The sequence below is a fragment of the Myotis yumanensis genome, unplaced genomic scaffold, assembly GCF_028538775.1.
Source record: "Myotis yumanensis isolate MYYU_CA2020_CCGP unplaced genomic scaffold, mMyoYum1.0.hap1 SCAF_9, whole genome shotgun sequence".
NCBI lineage: Eukaryota > Metazoa > Chordata > Mammalia > Chiroptera > Vespertilionidae > Myotis > Myotis yumanensis.
Window position 1 is genome coordinate 70,612,903 of NW_027223760.1, and position 19,174 is coordinate 70,632,076.

The following is a 19,174-nucleotide window of genomic DNA, read 5'->3' on the forward strand; positions in this document are numbered from 1 at the left end:
ATGGATGGACCTAGGGGTAAATGAAATCAGTCAGACAGAGAAGACAAATACTATATGATTTCATTTATATGTGGAATCTAAAAGACAAACTAAATGAAAAAACAAATAGGACCAACTATAGATACAGAGAATAAACTGATGGATGCCAGGTAAGAGGAGGGTTGAGAAAATGGGTGAAGTAGTTGAAAGGATTAAGAAGCACAAATTCTCAGTTACAAAAATAGTGATAGGAATATAAAGTACAGCATACAGAATATAGTCAATAATATAACTATGTTTGGTGTTAGATGGGTACTAGACTTATCAGGATGATCACTTTGTGAATGAAGTATATAAATGTTTTTTTTTTAAAATATATTTTATTGATTTTTTACAGAGAGGAAGGGAGAGAGATAGAGAGCTAGAAACATCGACCAGCTGCCTCCTGCACATCCCCCACTGGACATGTGCCCGCAACCCAGGCACATGCCCTTGACCGGAATCAAACCCGGGACCCCTCGGTCCGCAGGCCGACGCTCTATCCACTGAGCCAAACCGGTTTCGGCAAGTATATAAATGTTTAATCACAATGTTGTACATCTGAAATTAATATAATATTGTATGCCAACTGGAGTTGAAAAATAAATTATAAAAAATTTAAAAAATAAATATGTAAGTGAGGTCATAATGGCTCTTGAGGCTATTTCATCACAAAGGACAAATATTCCTTAGGTAGGCACACAATGTATACCATAAGCAATACATAAAAAACCTTCACCGTGGGCATAAGTGTTCTGAATGTTGGGGGTTGAGGGAATTGCTAATGAAAAGATAATAATGTGATGGGAGAGATAAAAATAAATTTCTCTTTGCCCCTTAGGCGTTCTTCTGCCAATGACTGGATGTTACCCTTGTATGCTTTTCTCCCTTTAGGCACAAATATGGAAAAGTGCTTCTTCTAATTCAGAGTAAAATTTGAATAGGCCAGACATCTGCCTTCTAGCTATATAGTTATAGCTATAACTTTTGACACAGCCCAAATGGCTAAGAATCTTAGAGTCCCTTCCATGTGACACATTTTAACATAACTACTAACATTTAATGTGCATTTTAGAAACTGAGAGATGTTTAATTACTTTGCAATTAGTTTTTAGTTATTGCCTTTAGTCTGTGGGTCACTGGTTTGGAGAGACAGTAAGAGCCCTGGATATCAGTGCTCTCTTATGGCCTCACTAGCTAGTTGTATGGCCTCAAGCAAGCCTCAAGTTTCCCATGTCATATGCATGCACAATAAGGGGGCCAGACTCCAGAATGCATAGAATCCTGGAGTTGGAAGGTCTTTGGAGAATACTATCTACTTCAATCCCCTCTTTGTTGGAGCAAAAATAGCCATTGCTAATTTACTACTTACTATAGCCAAGTGTTAACCCAAGTGTTTTGCATATATTTACTCACTGAATCATCAACCTTACGAAAGAGGCAGTTACTGATATTATATCTGTTCTACTATAGCCATTATCTTTATGTTCCTAAAAAACACCACTCTGTGCAAAATTATGCAATAAAGCACAGGTCTTATGCTTATGGTAAAGCGAGGCTGGGGTATAACACTCAAGCACCTTTCAGTGGCACATTTTAAAAAAGGGCACATAATAAAAATGGTAGCGCATATTTATAGATGTGAAATAGTTAAGAAATACATAATTACTACAATAAATACTGTATTTTACCTTGAAAAAGACCTACAGCTTGCTTGAGGGGGTGGGCACCTGCAGTCCCATGGCCTCTCCACCTGCTCCCAGCTTGCCACTCTGTGTGCAGATAACAAAAGAAATACAGGAAAAGAGTGAAGAGAGAATCAGCAAATGGAGAGATAAAATACAAAATAGGCTGAAAATAAAGAGGGAAAGTCAATGAGAGGGAAGGGTATCTGACTGTGTGGCCCGAGTGCTTGTATTGTGAAGTGGTGGGAGAAGGGTTATCAGAAATGGGAGGGGAAGCTTTATCTCCAGATGTGGATGGGCATGGCTTCTTGTCTGTGCCAGGTTTGTCTATTCCACTGGGCCTTCGTGCAGCTGGGTGCAGTTTTCTGCATTCATCGTGTTTCTTGTACACGCACCAGGGTATTGTGCTCAACTTCTTTGAACAAATTTCCCTTTTCTCTTTTTTGTTTTAATTTATTTAACAGATCTTATAGCAGAACTGACTGTATCTCCTTCTTATTTATGTGGAATCAAAGGAGCAGAAAGTTCAAATAAATAGTTTAAGATTCGATGGCTAAAAAGAGGTAAAACCAGTACTTGAACAAAGGCATGTTCACACTCACAGTCTACAGTGGCCTCTCAGCTCAGAGAGGAAATGACCATAACTACAGTCTGTGCAATTCAGTTCCTAGTCTAAGATCTCAAAGAAGGAAAGGAAACAACAAAAGAGAAAAGGTGGCAGCTGATAAATGGTTCAGAGAGAAAGAGAGAAAAAGAGTGAGAGAGAACAAGTGGTCACATAATATATAGTAAGTATAGTTTTCCAATGGTCTATTCAGAGAAGCTAAGGGAAGCTAAGGTCCATGTTTCACATTCTCAAATGTGTGTTCCAAGCCATTCTTATTCTCCTTCAGCCACAACTAAGAAATGATGGTGTGCCCCTTAACATTTTGGAAGACCATAGAAGGACAAGCATTTTCGGTATCCGTACAGAGTATTTTCTTAGCATGGATGAGGGTGAGGGTGGGCATTCCTCAATGCACAGGGGCAGTGATATATTGAGAAGGGGTGGGCAAGAGCTCTGATTTGTAGCATCTGCCAATTTGTTGGAGTAAATACTCCCATCATGGCCAATTTCAAGCTATTAAGATTTACAACTAACTTGCAAAAGTCCTGAATATTTAGCATTCAGCTCCTCCAAGCCAGTAAAAGCAGCTGGCACAAGTCTGGAAGTTCCCTGACTCCCATTGTTAATGGAAACTAGGAGCAAGGCCAGACTCCCAAACAATCAATACACCCACAGCTACAGTTATAGCCAAACCATAAAAACCAAAAGATGAATCCCAACTCCAATTCACAGCTGAATACACTGAGGACCAGAGAGGTTATTTGATTTCCCATGATCACACAGTATGATGATTAGATCTCTGGTGTTTGCACTCCTATTTCATTTAATAGTGCAGAGGAATTTGAGAAATAAAAAGCAGTCCAAACCAGTTGGTTTAGAGAAAGACTATATTTTGACAACACAAATTTGAGTTCCTGGAGAGCTTGCTTATGGAAAAAGGAGGCATGAAGGTTGAGAGGGAGGTCAGAGATGGAGATATGAATATCAGAGATAGCTATGCAATAGCCATAGTTGAAACAGTGAACATTGGTGAGATTATCAACTAAGAGAAAAAAAGGGCCAAGGAAGAACATTGAAGAAGAAATACATTAAAAGTCCAAGTAGTTTTCTTAGATATATGTTAAAAATAGTATCAATGAATCATGACAATAGTATAAATTCCATACTGATCTGTTGAAAGGAAAGAAACACCTGAGAATATTTTCCAACTATGGTGGACTTTATTACTTCTAAGTACTCAATGTATTAAAAACTTTGGGTGGTGGGCACACAGTGCAATATACGTATCTTATAACATAGAAATCCACACCAGAAACCTGTATGATCCTATTAACCAATGTCACTCTCAATAAATAAAAAATATATATAGTAGTAGTCTCTGGACAAAGAGCATGATTATCACCTGGAAAATGTTAGAAATGCAACTTCTTGGGCCCCAGTCCAAACCTAAAGTTTGCCAGTAATCTGTTTTAACAAGCCCTCCAGGAGATTCGGTACCACCCTAAAGTTTGAAGAGCAACAGTGTGTTAGGAAACAGATGATCATAATAGTCAGTACTGGTTGCAAAGGAAAAAAGGATTGTCTGATCTATGGAATGGGTTATTAGGTTATCAGGAAAAAAATCAATTTAAACATAAGGTCAAACACAGATCATGTTGATAAAATGTTCTCAAAGCAGAGAATGTGTTGGTTATTTGAAAATCTAACATCAAAGCCAATGTTTATATGAACATTAGAAAGCAATGGTAATAAAAAAAGGGACAAGGGGGTGATTGAAAGCCATTAGCTGATCATTATTCTACAAAAGTTCTATAACTGGAGAACCCTAGCTTTATCATAAGATGGCAAGAGTAAATGTAGCCACATCCCCTGGACCATAATACTTGCCCAAGCATATAGTATGCCTCTAGCATATCCCGCTGAAATATAAAGCCCAAGAAATTTGGAAAACCAATTTGCCGCATATAAGCTCAGAACATGGCACCTTTAAATGGGTTATATGGGAGGGATTGTCTTTCTTGTGAAACCTGGATTAAATAATTCACTTGCAGGACCTCTTTGAAAGTTTTATAGAGAAATATAAGGCTCATCAGTCCTTCTCATATGTTGTTGCTGATTTGTTATTATCAACATTTTGTATCAGAGAGTGTTTTTTGCTGGAAGTGAGAGAAAACCCCAACCCAGACAGCTTAAGCAGTAGGAAAATGTGACTAGGAGCTCAGGGGTAGGGCAGTTGCGCTGAGCACCCCAAGGTTCCAGCTTCCCCGCCTTCCTCTTGTATTGGCTTCATCTACAGTTCTGGCAGCACAATGGCTCCAGCTATTCCCATTATCACATCCAAGCATGACAATGCCCAAAGGAAGAAGGACCAGCTCTTTCTTGCAGCTGTCTTGTAGCAGCAAGGACACCTTTCCCAGAAACTCCCTAGTAGACTTTATCTCTTGTGTTACTGTCTAGAATTGGGTGACATGCCAATTGTGGTCTGATGGACAAAATTCCCGCTAGATGTCTTCAGCAGATCTGGAGACTTAGTTTATTAAGAGGATGGAAGTAGCCAGATTCAAGGACCCCTAGCTTTCTAAGTTTCCCTGGTATGTATCCAGTAGAGTTGGCATTTAGGCATTTTAATACAATTATTGGAATCTTTTTTCCTTTTTCTATTGGTAAGGATACAGTCGGTTACAGTAAGGTTAAGTGTATGACGATGGCTAGCTAGCTCAGTCTAATAACTCTATGGGGTGCAAGAGATGTTTGAAAGGCCACCACTATTATTACTACAAATAACAATCTCCACTAACAGTATGTCTGAAAAAAGCTCCTAGATTTATTGAATTTCAAGTCCCGCCTGCCATTGCCTTGGCAGGACCAGACCAAACAATTTCTCTGCTCTTATCCAGGCCGCAGGTTGGACGTTCCCCACCCCTGCTTCAAATGCATCCAATCTTTCAAGCTCTAAAAATTTTACGTTAAAACATGGAAAGAATCTGTGTATATGACTTTTGTGATGTTATGGAGAAGGAAAGAGTGCCAGAAAACTGGAGCAAAGCAAATGCCTGAATTTTCAAGGAGTGAAAAAGAGAAGATTGTAGCCCTGGCCAGGTAGTCATTTATTTGCAGCGGTTCTCAACCTGTGGGTCATGACCCCTTTGGTGATCGAACGACCCTTTCACAGAGGTTGCCTAAAGTCATCCTGAATATCAGATATTTACATTACGATTCATAACAGTAGCAACATTACAGTTATGAAGTAGCAACGAAAATAATTTTATGGTTGGGTCACAACATGAGGAACTGTATTTAAAGGGTCAGAAGGTTGAGAACCACTGGTTTAGAGCTTTGTCCTGATATGTTGTGGGTTTGATCCAGGTCTGGACACCTGCAGGAGTCAACCAATGAATGCATAAATAAGTAGAACAACAAATCAATGTTTCCTCTCTCTCTCTCTAAACCAATCCAGTAGATTGTGAGCCAAATAACAGCTAACATTTATCGCGTGCTTCTTCTATGCCTGAGATTGTTCCAACAATTTTGTGATGCGGAATGATTATTCTCTGCATGTTATAGATGAAACACTGAACTCATGGGGTTTCAAAAAGGATTAAATAAGTGGTTGAATAAGTACAGTATTTAGAATAATTCTTGGCACATAATAAAACCTTCCATAAATGAAGGCTATTATTGTTATGGAGAAATCAAAGTTCTCTTTGTGCCTATGATGACCATCTTTATTTCATTTATACTTATTTAATTTATAGCTGATATTCTATTTTCTAATTATTTTTCATTAGCAATATTTTCTAGCTATATTGTGTATCAAAGGAGAGTACAATGTCAGTAGATTCATTTTGCAGATAAAAGGCAAGCAGATTAAGCAACTGATGTAAGATTCTGTGACCTGTGTGGTGGTTGAGCAGGGTTAACACCACTAACGTTAGGGCACTTGAAGCTCATCTGTATGACTCACCAGTGTCAACTACATCTGAATCCAGCCTCTTCAGCAGTCTGGGGCCTGGGAGCCAAATTCCTCAGCTGAGCCTAAATTGCTGATCTGTTATTTACGGAACTATTCTCTTTTTCTTCCCTTTGTCTTTCTGGCCTTTGTCTGCCAGTGGTCATAAAAGTTTCATATAATGACAGGTAAGGGACTAGGAAACGATGCAGGCATATGAAATCTGACACTTGAAAGATGTGTTTGTCCTGGAATATGCTTCAAACAAAGCATTTTCCTGGGCATTAAGACAATAGCAATGAAAGAAACCCAGCCCTTGACAATGCTGAATTATTTTGGCACAAGAGTCATTTTGCCTCCCCTCATAAAAATAGCTATGTTTGTTTCTTAGACACACTTAAATCATTAGAATACCTGACTAGTTTGAGAATTAAATTTTTTGCAAATTCTGAAATGTGCGGGCAGTGGTTTATTTGTCTACCAGTCCATCTCTCCATCCATCCATCCACCCATCCATCTATCTATCTGGAGAGGAATTTAGATCTCTTTCATTTTGGGTCTTATTAGCACATATTTGCTCCAAATGGCTCTGGAGATTTATCCTAATAAAAAGAGTGGACCATTTCAGACTCAAGGACCCCTACCTTTTGTAGGACTCATTGGGATGCTTATCAAATACAATTGGCATTTAGTCATTTTATAAAATTACTGAAAATTTTTACTTTTTCTATTGAGTAAGATGTTAATTCTAAATTCAATTCCTTTCTTGTCCCCTAAATCTGAAATTAATTCATCAATACTAAATGTATTTGTTTAATTATGTAATTAACAACCACTTCATAAAGCAACCTGTAAAACTGATCCCCAAATATTAGAACCAGTGTGTATGTGTGTGCGTGTTCTGAAAATAACCATGATCTGGAAAATATAAAATTAAAAAAATTTTAACTTCCATCCCTCAATTGAATGTATATTATTGTAAACAAAAGAGAAGATCTTTTATCAAGAAAGGGAATGTTGGTTGGTCCCACTGATGGCTCCCCCCCCCCCCCCCCCCCCCCATCCCTTAGAACTGAAAAATCAAAGAGCTGTCTGGTATTCTAGGAGTCATGGTAAGAGTGACCTATCCACTTCTTCGACCAATTACATACAGGTACAAAATCCCATGGACTGTTATCTGTTACTACACCAGAGTTAAGTTAAGAAATAAAGTTTTCTAATCCACCCAGGGGCCTGGAGGTGGCAAAGATTTGCAACTGACTTTCTTTATCTAGCTGGGTCATCTCTGATTTCCACGTTTAGACACAGGACCTTACTCCTAGATTCTCGGGTAGCCCCAGTGACTTCAATTATCAGAATATTCCCCTTGGGCCCTCTCCCTGTGTCTTCTCGTCTCCCTCAGAAGTACCTGAGGCTCTATAACCATTTCTCTACCCACCTCCAAGGAGCAGACTTATGTCCTGCTTTTGCTGATGGTGATAGTCACTCTTTATTCCATCCAGTTTCCCTTACACACTGGGAGAAAAGGAGAGCTTCAAATCCATGAGTGAATAGGAAGACAGAAGAAACTATAAAAAAGAGCCAACCAGAGAGTGGAAAAATCTAGCAACAATTCAGACACTTCACATCACGAAGGTTAATTCCCTCAGGACATTCCCTGAATGTAGCATGATACATTGGTGTGTGTCTCCTTCCCTTCGGTTACATTAGAAAGAGCTCCTTTCTATTCCCCATTCCCTCTCCAGGCATTGGGAAGAGCTGGGTTCTGTGCAGGGGCGGCGGGAGAGAGGGATAAATAGTGGGAAGAGATAATCCTTCCCACAATATTATATCACTTTAGGAAACTCTACATTATCATGCACTCACTACAAAATAATTTGCTTTATTACAACATTAAATGTATGTTATACCAAACTTCTACATAAACAAACACATATGAATAGAAGTTTTTATGTGGGAGTGTGTCCAGATTTCTTTCTCAAGTCAGCCAACAAATATCCTGTAACTTCCATACTTCCCTGCTGCCTTCAATCTTGTGAAGAGGATGCATTTCTCTCTCACTGTGAGCAATGCTAAGTTTATTTACACAATGTAGGGCTTTAGCGAGAAGTGAAGTGGTAGGTGAGTAAGAACAAATGTTTTTCTGCAAAGTTCAAGAAAAAGGTGACAGAGTAAATATAGAGAGAGGACAATGGAAAGTGAAATATATATCTGGATTCCTTTCCATGTCCTTTGTAAGAGGCAGGTAAGGTAAGAAGAGTACATGTGTCCATTAAATATGCTTCATATTTTAAAAACAGCTTTATTGAAATAGAATTCACCTGTCATGCATTTCACCATTTTAAAGTGTACAATTCAGTGGCTTTTAGCATATTCACAGTTGTGCAACACCACTATTATTTAATTTTAGAATATTTTCATCACCCAAAAATAAACCCCAGAAATGCTAATAATTCCCCATTTCTTCCTCCCCCAGCCCTTGTAACCATAATATACTTGCTATTTCTATGGATTTGCCTATTCTGGACATTTTATATAATGGAATCATATAATATGTGGCCTTTTGTTACTGGCTTCTTTCTCTTCTCATAATAGTTTCAAGGCTCTTTAATGAGGTAGGATGGATCAATATTTCATCCCTTCTTATGACTGAATAAATATCCACTGACTAAAATACCACCTTTTATTTATCCATTCATCCACTGATGGGAATTTGTTTTTATTTTTTGGCTATTATGAATGCTGTTGCTATGAACATTCATGTACATGACATATGTTTTCAATCTCTTGGGTTTATACTTAGGAGCAAAAATGCTGGGTCATATGTTTACTCTATGTTTAACATTTTGAGAAACTGCCGAACTGCTGCACTATTTTACATTCTCACCAACAATATGTGAGGGTCCCAACTTCACCACATTTTGCCAAAACTTATTATTGTCCATGATTTAGACTATAGACATTCAAATGGTTGAGTGGTATTTCACTGTGGTTTTGACATGCACTTCCCTAATGTCTAATGAGGTTGAACATCATTTTATGTGTTTGTTGGCCATTTGTATATTTTCTTAGGAGAAATGTTTATTTATATCCTTTACCCATTTTTAAATTGGGTTATTTGTCTTATATATTCTGGATACAAGTCCCTTGTCAGATATATGATTTGCAAATATTTTCTCCCATTCTGTGGATTGGGAAAAGCTTTCAGTGATTTGCCATTAAGTCTAATTTGTCTGTAGGTTATTTTGTAGATTCCCTTTATCAGGTTGAGAAATTCCCTTCTATTCTGTGTGTGTGTGTGTGTGTGTGTGTGTGTGTGTGTGTTGTGAAAGTGTTTGGAATTTTTCAAATGATTTTGCTGCATCTGTTGAAATTATCATTTTGTTTTTGCCCTTTATTCTATAATATGATATATTAATGAGTTTTGTATGTTGATCCAGCTTGCATTACTGGGATAAATACCACTTGGTCATGTTGTATAATCTTTTCATACAGATTCAATTTGCTAGTATTTTACTGAGAATTTTTTATATCTTATTTTCTTTCTTAAAAATTTCTTTAAATTGACTTCAGAGAGGATGGGAGAGGGAAAAAGAGATAGAAACATCAATGATGAGAGAGAGATTCATTGATCAGTGCCTCCCGAAGGCCCTTTACTGGTGACCGAGCCCACAACCTGGGCATAAGCTCTTGACCAGAATCGAACCCAGGACCCTTCAGTCTGCAGGCTGATGCTCTATCCACTGAGCCAAACTGGCTAGGGCTGTATCTATTTGAGACTCCTCTGTCGCTTTGTTGTGATGTTTGTCTGGTTTAACTATCAAGATAATACTGGACTCAGAATAAGTTAGAAAGTGTGCCTCCTCTTCTACTTGTTGGAAGTTTGTTAAGAATTGGTGTTAGCCGAAACCGGTTTGGCTCAGTGGATAGAGCGTCGGCCTACGGACTGAAAGGTCCCGGGTTCGATTCCGGTCAAGGGCATGTACTTGGGTTGCGGGCACATCCCCAGTAGGAGATGTGCAGGAGGCAGCTGATCGATGTTTCTCTCTCATCAATGTTTCTAACTCTCTATCTCTCTCCCTTCCTCTCTGTGAAAAATCAATAAAATATATTAAAAAAAAAAAAAAAGAATTGGTGTTAATTCTTCTTTCAACATTTGGTAGAATTGACCAGTGAAGCCTTCTGGGCATGGGATTTTCCAGAGGGGAAGTTTTAAAATGACTAATTCAATCTCTTTGTTATATGTCTCTTCAGATTTTCTTTTTTTAGCCAATTTTAATAATTTCTGTCTTTTTAGGAATTTGTTCATTTCATTTAAGTTATCTAATTTGTTGGCATATTCTACATGCCATGCACAGCTCCAGGCTCTAGGAATAAGGGGTGAACAAAAGAGACAACACCTTGCTTTTAGGGAGCATATATTCTCTCATAAGAAATCTGGATAAGAAGTTAAAAAATAAAAGTTATCTATCTATCTATATAAAAGGCTAATATGCTAAGTGTCCAACCATCTGACCAGTCGCTATGACATGCAGGATGACACATCCCGAAACCAGGGAAGAGGGAGCCCGATTCCTCATGGGGCATGAGATTCCACCTTTGGCCGTGGGTTATGTTGTTGCTGGGGCACTGTCAGCCCCGAACCTGGTTTACTGCACACTTGTGTTTGCGTTCCACACCTTGTACGACAGCAACTTTGCAGAGTGCCCTCTCACACTCTGGGACCCCTCAGGGGATGTCAGAGAGCCGGTTTCAGCCTGATGCCCGCAGGCCAGGTGGAGGGACTTCTCCTGCTGAAGGAACCCCCCCTCCCCCCGCCCCCCGCTCACTTCGAAGATGCCCTTTGAACCATGGTGCCACCCCAGGTGCGGCCAGCCAGGGAAGGACCGTGGGAGGTTGGCTCCAGGGAGTATCCAGCCTGTCTTGCCCAGTCCTGCCCCAGCAGCCACCTTCTAATTAATTTCTTTTCAAAGTGCATGAATCTGTGCACTGGGTCACTAGTATAATACATAATATAATCTCAGGAAGAATTTTGATTATTGAATACAGTTTATCAACCCCTTGGGAATTATATTCTAATCATAATAAGTTAATAAATAAATATAATGCTGATAGGATGTCTAGTAAGCTAAACAGATTCTTATCATGAATTTCCCTTCATACATCAAACTCATATAACTAAAAAATAATTTTCATATGCATTTTTAAAAATTTAGATGTGTTCACAAAGACAATTAAGGAAATTAATTGAGGGGAAGGAAAATTAAAACAGACTTCTTCTTAAGTGTCTAGCTGTTTTGGTGGCACTTAATCCCATCATACAACTTATGTGAGGCAGTTTGTCAGTGATCCAACTTCAAGTTGCTAAGAAAGATGGTCCTACATAGCTATAACCTGACTGGGTGGAAGGCTACCTACTTGATACACTGTAAAAAATGTACAGCTCTAGGCAAGCCATTTGCATTGTTCATGTTGTGTCATAATGGACTATGAGTCAGAACTCACCTCAGAACCTTGGACAGCACCTGGTTAAACTCATATTAACACATACAAAAATATTAATTTTTCTTACAAAATTATGTTATATGTTTTATGAACACAATGTCATTATCTATAATGACACTGTAAGATAGATAATATTATTTTCTTCTCTTTATAGACAAAGAAACTAAGGTTCTGAGACATAAAGTCACATAGCTCAGATGGAATTTGAATACAGGAAATTTGATTCTAAGCTTGTATGTTTTACCACTGTATTATCCTGCCTTGCTTATAAGTAACAGAATATACATGTAAAAAGTACTTACTTTGTCAGTTACATGTAGGTAACTTCATCTTCCTCAAGTTACACTCATTAATAAAGAAATTTGCATATGTAACTTATAAAAAATTAAGTTTGTGTCCACAAAGCTATTAATTGGCAACTAAGAGTATTTAAGGGTTGAGGAAGGTAGAATAAGTAAAACAGCCATTTCAATCTAAGCCACTTCTTCCTAAACACCCATACATCCTATTCTTGTACCCATCCTCAGAGGCAGAATTTTTAAAAAATATATATTTTATTGATTTTTTACAGAAAGGAAGGGAGAGGGATAGAGAGTTAGAAACATCAATGAGAGAGAAACATCGATTCAGCTGCCTCCTGCACACTCCCTACTGGGTATGTGCCTGCAACCAAGGAACATGCCCTTGACCGGAATCGAACCCAGGACCCCTCAGTCTGCAGGCCGACGCTCTATCCACTGAGCCAAACCGGTCAGGGCGGAGGCAGAATTTTCATAGATCTCCTGAGAAGACATGTTATGCTAGGCTTTGAGATGAATTAGGATAACAGTGAAAATAATGGGCAAAGCTCAAACACATTAGCAATTCCTAGACCTATAGATAATCTGTTAGAATTTAATAGTATCCTAACCCTCTTCAACAACGACAGCATGAAATCATCAGCTTTTCTCCACTAAAACATATAATAAAAAGACTCAAAATATTATATTCCATTACCGACAACATCCAAAACTGGAGTAAAATCACTCCACCTCTATGTATATGGTAGTGTTTTTTGTTCCTTTGAAGTTTCTTAGAAAACAAAGATGGGGTGGCTATGTATTTCTAGAACAGTTAAGAGTAGTCCTGCTGAAGGCCTACTGATCTATTGTTGCTCATTACCTTTTAACAAACTCAAAGTCTCTTATAACAACAGAGGAGAGATGCTTTTCCCAAAATATTGGAAAATAGCACAGTACAAATCCTTCAGATACTACTGGTAAGCAAATGAATGCCACCTCAAGCATGAGGACTGAAACAAACTGAGCAATCTGAGGTCAGACCACTTCTTGGGATTCATATACTGAGAGGCTCAATTCCATCTAGAGTAGTAGTTCTCAACCTTTCTAATGCCGCGACCCTTTAATACAGTTCCTCATGTTGTGGTGACCCCCAACCATAAAATTATTTTCGTTGCTACTTCATAACTGTAATTTTGCTACTGTTATGAATCATAATGTAAATATCTGATATGCAGGATGTATTTTCATTGTTACAAATTGAACATAATTAAAGCATAGTGATTAATCACAAAAACAATATGTCATTATATATGTGTTTTCTGATGGTCTTAGGCGACCCCTGTGAAAGGGTCGTTCGACCCCCAAAGGGGTCGCGACCCACAGGTTGAGAACCGCCTATCTAGAGCAAAGCAAACACTGTTTTCATCAAGTGTATTGTGCTTCCGTTACCTGTGTGACTCACAATAACCATGACAGGGGCCCTCGATTCTTGGTTGCACTACGACAAACACATCTGATGAGCTTGTGGGGAATGTTTACAAGCACCATCAGTCATTGTCTAGAGATTTACGATCACATATAAAATCAACTGTCTGGAGCACACTGATTATTTTACTTCTGGGCTGCACCACCTGTCTCCACCCAGGAATCGAAAAGATGTATTTGCTATAATGTTGCAGGATCATATTCTAAGAGGCACTATCAATGGCCCTTCAACCCCTTTTAACTAAAGCAAAATTGACATGAAAGCACTAGCCAAAGAATCTCAGAAATTAAATGACTTATTAAAATTAAATATCCTATCCATAAAAATAAGCTTTTACTAACAGATTTAGCAAGGGGGGTGGGGCTGGGGGGTAGGGGGGGTAAGGTATGCTCCATAATACCTGAAGATTAAATTAGACATGCCAATACCTACTCTGCTCATAGATTTAAGGAGATAAAATGTAAATTCTGAATACAGTAGGACTGCCTTCCTAACTATAAGTGATACTGATTTAAAACATGACCTGAGAGCTGTGCTTCGTTACAGTGACAGACACCATGCTTACCAAATACCAATATGTTCCTTCTATGGCAGTGCTTTAAAAATGATGCTGGGTATAGCATTCTTTGGGTACTTTTTTCCTAAAGATAAGCCTACACCTGCATTCTGTATTTCCCAATCCCCTCTGCATTTAGGTTGGGTCCATATCACTCAATTGACCAGTGGGCTCTGAATGTGTCTCTTCTAGGCCGAGGCATGTGGGTGCTGACATGCTTTCTCCACCACTCTCTTCCCAGCGGAGGCAACCTTGGAGAGCACGCACAGATGAGATGAAGGACTGCCTGGCCAACGCTGCACTGTGATGAAAGTGAGAAACAAGCCTTTATGTGTTAACCCCCTGAGATTTCAAGGCTGTCTGTTGTAATTAATTACTCTGAATAATACAGCTATGAACATCAGATGGCACTGAGATTTCTCACTACTAAGAACAAATCTTATTTCCACTATCAACCTGAGCATAAATCTAGAAAGAAGTTTTTCCCTTATCAAAAGAGTAAGTTCTGTAGCTATTTTAGTTCTATGGTATTGCCTTTTAAAAGTATGCTGGTCACAAGGTTCTTTGGGTACTTTTTCTAAAGATCAGCCTATATCCTAATTACGTTGAGAGGTATTCAAAATAAAGATCTCTATCCAGTTATTGTTATCCTAGCCTTACTAGTAGGCGGGAAGAACAACATCTAATTCCAGTTCCTTGGACTGCCTGTCCCAATGGCTTCTATCCAAATGGTGGTAAGCCACTTCTCCTGCAAGAGCTTTCATGTCAAATACTTCCTTGATCCATCTATTTGGGTTGGGCACATCATATTTACTGCCTGGACTCAAATGCAGTATGGACAGGGTGGCCAGGAAGGAAGGGCAGAGAAACCCAAGCTTCTAACAAGCTGCTATCATGAACTATCTACTCATAAAGAATGACTTTTATGGAGAAATCTCATTGTTATTGCAAAAGGCATCAATCACATTATCTTAACCACAATAGGTAAAACACAGTGAAGCAATTGCTTATGAGGAGTCCTGGCCATAAACTAAATTTGGTGGCACAGAATTACAGAATTGTAAGGGTTGTAAAAGACTGTGGCGTATGTAAGAATACTGCCTGTAACTCATCAGAGGCAACCATCTGTGACATGTGACTCAGAAGTCTTAATCAGGAATATGTATATGTCAACTTCTTATACCAAATCTAGATGGAGAAATCTCTCTCTCTCTCTCTCTCTCTCTCTCTCTCTCTATTTTTTTGAGACTAGGAGCTATATAACAAGTGAGACTCCCCTTTGTTCTCTCCAATTCCTCTCCTTCACTAGATTTTTGATATTGTCTGTTCAGAAGAAACCATCATTGTAATTTAGAATGCATCATTCCACTCAATATTTTCACATATAGTCATTCTATTTTCATCTTCTATGAATTGCCTCATGAGATCATTTGTCCAGTTTGCATTATGTTTTATTTTTCTTACAGATTTATAGGAACTTTATATATTCTGAATTCCAAAGTGTAATCTTAACATACAAGTTACAAATAACTTCCTCAACCCCTTGTTTTTGTTCATTCTATCCTTCTTGGCATAGAATATGTTAGTTATATGGGCAAATTTATCAAACTTTTTACTTAAAGGGTTATGCTTTATGTGTCTTCTGTTTAAAAAAATCATCTGTGGTTTTTTTTCCCCCTGCAAACTCACAAAGACATTCTCCTGCATAGAAATCTTTATTTTAAAAGATGACCCAAAATGTTTTCCCATTATTCACGGACTTATTATATGCCTTCTTATTTCCATAATGGAAGCCTACTGCTGCATTGGAGTAGACAAAAAAGGAACCGTGCCTCTGTGTATGTGAAGGACCCAATACTGAATAGGGATTCAGCCATTTTACCAGGCTTGTGGGAAGTATTTAAGATCTTTTCTGTATTCTTAGAATTCTGAAATTTCGCAATGATATTTCTAGTTGTGTCTCTTTTTTCATTCATCCTGCTCTAAATTTGGTGAGTAAATTCAATCTTAATTTAAAATAATATACTCCAGAGTAATACTAATTTAATTTCAATATTATATAAAACTTTCCCCAACACTTATCCCTTCCTGCATCCCTTCTTGGACTAGTATTGCCATACAAATTACATCTTTACATGTTCTAAGTGCATCAATATAGTTTTATAATTATAACTTTAAGCAGTTATCTTTTAAAACAGTAGAAGAGAAGAATTATGAAAACAGCCATTTCAACCTAAAGATCCATGTCTCTTTAGCTTGAGAAATTTTATTCTATTATTTCTTTGATAATCTTTCTTTTTCCCTTCTGTTTTATTTTTATGAAGCTCATACTAGTGAGTTTGCTGTCTCTGTATTATTTGTTGTTATCCCAACTCTTCTATTATTTCATCAATAATGCTTTTACTGGAGAACCAACATGGCAGCATAGGTAAACGCCTGTACTTGCTGCCTCCCACAACCACATTAAAATTACAACTAAAATACAGAACAATTATCATCCAGAACCATGAGAAAGCTGCCTGAGTGTAAGTACTACAAATACAGAGGTAAAGAAGAAAGCACATTGAGACTGGTAGGAGGTGTAGAGGTGCTGAACAGACTGGTCTGGCACCCATGTGTGCCTCTTTTTTAATCGAGAGGGAGAGCGTATTTGTGGAAGCCTTCTGGAGAAGCAAGGGGTCCCAATCCCACACCAGACCCCCAGCCCAGGGTCCCAAAGCTAGAAAAGAAGTCCCTATGGGCAGTAAGAACTACGGGCTGCAAAACCAGTGCAGATTGGGCTGCTGGATACCCAGCTGTTCCTCTTAAAATGCCGGCACCACAAACTGAACTTACAAGGTCCCACCTCCTCTGAGCTCAGCATCAGGGCGAGGCTCTGGGGAACACAGACATATACCAGGAGGAACTGGATTATCTGGCATTGGGGCAGGAACTCGAGGGTGGTTTTCTCCCAGAGGGGGTGCTCGTAGGGATCATTGTTCCTATGCTGGGACCTTCCCAGTCACAGGGCTGACTGGCAGCCATTTCTGTTTGCTCTGCCCCGGCGATTCCCTCAGATCCTGCCCCACACAATGTACAACCCAACACAAGCTGTGTGCAGTGGATTTTGCATAAGAATGGCCTGTCCTTTCTCAGCCTAAAACCTGTCAAACAAACTGCAGCTGAGTCAGGGAGCCCCACAGCTATCAATAAAAGGCTCAATGCTGGCACCAGCAGCAGCCTGCCTTGCTTCATAGCTGGGCCTTTCATGGACACTTCCAAACCCGACACAAAGAGGAGGAACCTGCAGATCTCTCTGTAGCTCCTGCTGAGTGGCCCCAGGCAGTGGCTAACATTTCACCTTCCTGGAGACCCAAGAGCCAGTGTACCCAGTGGTCAATGTGAGACCATACCAGATTACAACTCTTCACATCCATAATCGACACACTCAAGGGGCAGACTCAGTGAGCACCAAAGCCCCACTGAAGCAAGTCCTGCCCCATAAGAGTGTCTCCTGCACAGCAGCTCTCCCACTGTAGTTGCAGCTGGTCCCCACAGCCAATTGGCCAGGAGGTCAATTCCTCACAGTGACACCATCAGCAATCAAGTCTCAACTACAACCAAACTGTGCACACAGCCCACAGAGGGGTACAAGAAGAGTGTCCACCTCAGGTGATTGGGGAGGCTGAGCCACTGGGCCCTACAGGACACCTACCACACAAGGCCACTATATCAACTCAAGGAGACTTAGCAGCTACCTAATTCATAGAAACAAACACAGAGAAGCAGCCAAAATGCAGAGACAAAGATACATAAATGAAAGAAATGGAAGAAAGCAAACTACTGGATATAGAGTTCAAAACCACAGTTATAAGGTTACTCAAGAATCTTCTAGAAACCTCCGAGGAACTTGGTGAGACCTTCGAGGATCTTAGTGAGAATGCCAAAAAAAAAAAAAAAAAAGGAAATGGACCAGTCAGAAATTAAGCATACACTGACTGAAATAAAGAATAATATACAGGGATTCAACAGACTAGAGGGTCCCGCGAATCAAGTCAATGATTTGAAATACGAAGAAGCAAAAAACACCCAACCAGAAGAGCAAAAAGAAAAAAGAATCCAAAATATGAAGATAGTGTAAGTATTCTCTGGGACAACTTCAAGCATACCAATATCCGAATTATGGGGATGCCAGGGGAGAAGAGAGAGCAAGATAGCGAAAACCTATTTGAAGAAATATTGACAGAAAACTTCCCCTACCTGGTGAAAGAAATAGACTTACAAGTCCAGGAAGCACGAAGAACCCAAACAAGAGGAATCCAAAGAGGACCACACCAAGACACATCATAATTAAAATGCCAAGGGCAAAAGACAAATAGAGAATCTTAAAAGCAGCAAGAGAAAAACAGTTAGTTACCTATAAGGGAGTACCCATACGACTGTCAGCTGATTTCTAAACAGAAACTATGCAGGCCAGAAGGGAGTGGCAAGAAATATTCAAAGTGATAAACAGCAAGAACCTACAACCAAGATTACTCTACCCAGCAAATCTATCATTTAGAATTGAAGGTCAGATAAAGAGCTTCACAGACAAGAAAAAGCTAAAGGAGTTCATCACCACCAAACCAGGATTATATGAAATGCTTAAGGGTATTTTTTAAGAAGGGGAAGAAGAAGAATAAGGTAAAGATAAAAATTATGAACAACAAAGTGACAACAAATACATACTATCAACAAGTGATTATAAAAATCAAATGAATAAAAATGTATGATGAACAGAATAAACTCGTGAATGGAATAGAATAAGGGACATGGAAATGGAACAGACTGATGATTCTCAGAGGGAAGGGAGTGTAAGGGGTGAGGTGCAGGAAGAGATTAGACAAAGATCTTATATGCATGTATGCATTACCTATGGACATAGACAATAGGGTGGCGAGGGCCTGGGGTGGGGTGGGAACCAGGTGGAGGCAAGCTATGGGGATGGGGTGGGGAGAGGGACATGTGTAATAATCTCAACAATAAAGACATATACATATATATATATATATATATATATATATATATATATATATATTGCTTCTACCTTCAAAAGAAGACATACAGAT

At 39.0% G+C, this 19,174-nt stretch overlaps 1 protein-coding gene across 2 annotated transcripts in view; it reads right to left on the minus strand.

Annotated features, from left to right (window-relative positions):
* Window positions 1-19,174, minus strand: part of ORC5 (origin recognition complex subunit 5) — a 161,227-nt gene that overhangs the window by 31,220 nt on the left and 110,833 nt on the right. The window contains exon 17 of one of the 2 annotated variants that reach the window (XR_011472683.1): window positions 1,710-1,790. The exons of the other annotated variant lie outside the window; for it this stretch is intronic. The gene's annotated coding sequence lies outside the window, so the exon portion shown is untranslated. The remainder of the gene's footprint in view (window positions 1-1,709; window positions 1,791-19,174) is intronic. 2 annotated transcript variants of the gene reach the window in all.